This window comes from Palaemon carinicauda, chromosome 18 (genome assembly GCF_036898095.1).
Source record: "Palaemon carinicauda isolate YSFRI2023 chromosome 18, ASM3689809v2, whole genome shotgun sequence".
Classification (NCBI taxonomy): domain Eukaryota; kingdom Metazoa; phylum Arthropoda; class Malacostraca; order Decapoda; family Palaemonidae; genus Palaemon; species Palaemon carinicauda.
This window is the reverse complement of record NC_090742.1, coordinates 70,574,655-70,579,654: the sequence shown is the minus strand read 5'-3', so window position 1 is coordinate 70,579,654 and position 5,000 is coordinate 70,574,655.

Here is a 5,000-nt window from a genome sequence, read left to right as displayed (position 1 = left end):
TCAAAAGGCAACAATCTAAACATACCATAGTAAGAAATCAACCTTAATAATAATATGTACATAAGTATGCTATTTTTTTTTTGTTGACTGACCCTTCTAGCCAAACATCATGTACTTGAAAATGTAAAAAGAATTTACAGTATATTAAATGAAATTGAAATTTGTGAAGGGTGGGCCATTAGGGATATTGAATGACCCAGAGAAGCTCAAAGCCTAGGTGCCCTGCCAGGGGTTGATAGCCTATAGCACTGCCTATATCAATTTTTAAAAAGTCTCAACTTTTGACTAAAGAGGAAATCATTTGTTTAATAGAACATTCTATTGTATTAAATTCAGGTAGGCCAGGCTTAAGCTTTTATAGGTCCCTAAGCAGGATTGTTTTTGAGGGGCTCCTGATCACCAACAATGGTTCTTGTCGGGTGTACGTAATTGGTTGGGACAAACGTAAACTTCCTTATTGTCAATTAAATTTTATTTATGGGGAAAATATTGTTTATCTTTGTCTGAAATACCATATTATGAAGATACTTTTGTGATTTACAAAATATTATGATTTAGTGTTTCCCTTGTAAGGAGTGAAGCTGGTTGGGAGTAAACACAAAGATGAGACTTAGCCTTAGGGTAGGCTAAGGATATGGCACTCTAAGAGGGGGTGAGTAACAACCCTCATTGTGGTAAGTATATAGTTGTTAAGGATAAGGCTCCTAGGTTAGGTTCATTGGGGGAACCTTAGGTTAGGTTCAAAGACTATATACAGAAGGAAGATGGGAAGGCTGACCCTAATAGCACTCAAATGAGTGTGCTATGAAAAGATGGCTCCATCTATCAAGTGAACGATTAAACATTCAGAGCCGTAATCCTTACGGAAATATAGGATGGAGTTTAATATGTTATTTTCCTTAGTAAAATAAATTTTTGAATATACTTACCTGATGATCATATAGCTGTCAGCTCTGCTGCCCGACAGAAAAAACCTACGGGCGGAATACGCTAGCGATCGCTATACAGGTGGGGGTGTACATCAACAGCGCCATCTGTCAAGTAGGTACTTAAGTACTCGATGTCAACATAGAACCAATTTTCTCCTCTGTCCACTGGGTCTCTATTGGGGAGGAAGGGTGGGTCCTTTAATTTATGATCATCGGGTAAGTATATTCAAAAATTTATTTTACTAAGGAAAATAACATTTTTCAATATTAAACTTACCCGATGATCATATAGCTGATTCACACCCAGGGGGGTGGGTAGAGACCAGCATTACATGTTGACATTATTATGAGCTAAGTATTCCGTATTTCATTTTAGCAGTTATTCAAAATAACAAACATAAAATAAATAAGTACCTGGTAAGGAAGACGACTTGAACAATTACTCTGCCTTTTTAAGTACGTCTTCCTTACTGAGCCTCGCGATCCTCATAGGATGCTGAGCGACTCCTAGGAGCTGAAGTATGAAGGGTTGCAACCCATACTAAAGGTCCTCATCAAAACCTCTAATCTAGGCGCTTCTCAAGAAATGACTTTGACCACCCGCCAAATCAAGTAGGATGCGAAAGGCTTCTTAGCCTTCCGGACAACCCAAAAATATTTCAAGAGAAAGATTAAAAAGGTTCTGGAATTAGGGAATTGTAGTGGTGGAGCCCCCACCACTACTGCACTCGTTGCTACGAATGGTCCCAGAGTGTAGCAGTTCTCGTAAAGAGACTGGACATTCTTAAGATAAAAGACGCGAACACTGATTTGCTTTTCCAATAGGTTGCGTCGAATATACTTTGCAGAGATCTATTTTGTTTAAAGGCCACGGAAGTTGCGACAGCTCTAACTTCGTGTGTCCTTACCTTCAGCCAAGCTTGGTCTTCCTCATTCAGAAGGGAATGATCTTCTCGTATTAACAGTCTGATAAAATAGGATAAAAAATTCTCTGACATAGGCAAAGATGGATTCTTAACTGAACACCATAAAGCTTCAGACGGGCCTCATAAAGGTTTTTAAAATAGAACTTAAGAGCTCTTACAGGACATAATACTCTTTCTAGTTCATTTCCAACCATACGGTAAGTTTGGAATATCGAACGATATTGGTCAAGGCCGAGAAGGCAGCTCGTGTTTGGCTAGAAAACCAAGTTGTAGAACATGTAACCGTTTCGGATGAGAATCCGATGTTCTTGCTGAAGGCATGAATCTCACTGACTCTTATAGCTGTGGTTAAGCATATCAGGAAAAGAGTCTTAAAGGTGAGATTTTTCAGGGAGGCTGATTGAAGCGGTTCGAACCTGTCTGACATAAGGAATCTTAGAACCACGTCTAAATTCCAACCAGGTGTAACCAAACAACGCTCCTTCGTGGTCTCAAAAGACTTAAGGAGGTCCTGTAGATCTTTATTGTTGGAAAGATCTAAGCCTCTGTGACGGAAGACTGATGCCAACATGCTTCTGTAACCCTTGATAGTGGGAGCTGAAAGAGATCGTTCTTTCCTCAGATATAAGAGGAAGTCAGCTATTTGAGTTACAGAGGTACTGGTCGAGGATACGGATACTGACTTGCACCAGTTTCGGAAGATTTCCCACTTCGATTGGTAGACTCTAAGGGTGGATGTTCTCCTTGCTCTAGCAATCGCTCTGGTTGCCTCCTTCGAAAAAAACCTCTAGTTCTCGAGAGTCTTTCGATAGTCTGAAGGCAGTCAGACGAAGAGCGTGGAGGCCTTGGAGTACGTTCTTTACGCGTGGCAGACGTAGTAGGTCCACCCTAAGGGGAAGTGTTCTGGGAACGTCTACTAGCCATCGAAGTACCTCGGTGAGTTATTCTCTCGCGGGCCAGAGGGAAGCAACTAGCGTCAACTTTGTCCCTTCGTGAGAGGCGAACTTCTGCAGTACCTTGTTGACAATCTAGAACAGAGGGAATGCATATAGATCTAGATGTGACCAATCTAGTAGAAAGGCATCTATATTAACTACTGCTGAGTCCGGGATAGGTGAGCAAAGTATTGGGAGCCTCTTGGTCATCGAGGTTGCGAAGAGATCTATGGTTGGCTGGCCCCAGGTGGCCCAAAGTCTCTTGCATACATCCTTGTGGAGGGTCCAATCTGTTGGAATTATTTGTCCCTTCCTACTGAGACAATCTGCTATGACATTCAAGTTGCCTTGGATGAACCTCGTAACTAGTGAAAAGTCTAGACCTGTTGAACAGGTGAGGAGGCCTCTTGCGAACTCGTACCATGTCAGAGAGTAGGTCCCTCCTTGCTTGGAGATGAACGTCAAAGCAGGGTGTTGTCCGTGTTCACCTCCACCACTTTGCCTTGAAGGAGAGACCTGAAGCTTTTCCAGGTCAGACGTACTGCCAGTAGCTTCTTGCAGTTGAAATGCATGTCCTTTGACTCGAGTTCCATAATCCCGAGCATTCCCTACCGCCTAATGTCGCACCCCAGCCTACGTCCGATGCGTCTGAGAAGAGAACGTGGTTGGGAGTCTGATCAGTCAGGGGAAGACCCTTTCAAAGGTTGATAAAGTCCTTTCACCAAGTCAGACCAGACTTTATCTTTCCGGAAACCGGGATCGAGACCGCTTCTAGCATCTTGTCCTTTTCCAGTGAAAAGCTAGATGATACAGAAGAGGACGGAGGTGTAGTCTTCCAAGTGACACAAATTGAACCGCGGATGACAGTGTCCTAACCAGACTCATCCACAGCCTGACCGGGCAGCGTTCCTTCTTCAGCATCTTCTGGAAGGATAGCATGGCTGGGGGTTGATCGTCTTTCAGCAATGTCCTCATCAGAGGGTTCCTCATCCGAAACTGATGAGGAAACGGCAACGGAGTGGGCAACGTCTGACTCGCTGAATCCGGCCGCACTGGTGGATGTGTGACGGAGCCGGACACAATATCATGGTACTGCTGCACAGTCTGTGAACTGTCAACCATGGGGACGCGAGGAAGAACAGCGTCAACCCGAAACTGTCTAGACTGTCTGGGTTGTGCAGTCAACCCCCTACCGGGTTGCTGAGGTTGCCGCACTGCGTCACAACAAGTCACCTCTGCTGGTTGTTGAACGTCTTCCTAGTGACACACTGAACGTCCACAACCACCTCCGAGAGTCGCTTAACGTAAACGTGCGACTGGCAACCCACACTGGGTCGCATCGGTGGAGGAACCACCTCAACTGGCGGACGCGAGTAGGATACCTCAGCGTCAACAGGGCGCACAACCAACCGGTAGGAAGGTTGTTGGCCAGAAGGTTCTTCTCCGTAAAAAATCCTCTATCAAGGACACAAGCTTGGACTGCATGTCTTGCAACAAAGCCCATTAGGGTCTATGGGAGCAGGTGTGGCAACAGACGGGGTTAGCGACTGAAGCGGAACCATTTACCATCCCTGGAAGCCTTGTTATGCTTTAATTAAAGTCCATAGGAGGCTAAGCAGCTTAAGGCTCCTCTCCAAATGACAGAGTCCTCAAAGGAATATCAGTAGGAGGGAGAACAGCACTTTCTCATCTACAGGAACCATGTCCGAGAAAAGCTAGGTTATCTCAGTGAGGGTCTCACTGGTGCATAAGCAGCAGAACAGAAGGCAACGTTATGTAACTGCTTGACAGTCTGTGAACTGTCAAAAACTGAACTGTCAACCACAACAGGTGCGTGAGGACATACAGCACTGGTGCATTAGTAGCAGACCAGAAGGCAACGTCATGTAACTGCTTGACAGTCTGTGAGCTGGCAACAACCAAAGCTGTGTGGGGAAGCCTCAACTCCTGACTGACTAGTCTGCTGCGGGCGAGTGGCGGTAACCACAGTGGGTTGCGGAGGCTGACACACCGTGTCAAAACACGGCAGCTTGTGGTAGCTCACGCACGGCAACGGAGTGCTCCGTGTGTCTGTGGGAGTCAGCATGCGTCTGGCAGGGTCGACTGCGCATTGGTGGAGGAGCTCTCACAACAAGAGTGTGGGAGCAGGCAGCCGCAGCGTCTGCTGGGCGCACAACCGTGGCAGGTTGTAGGCAAACGGGTGCATCGTC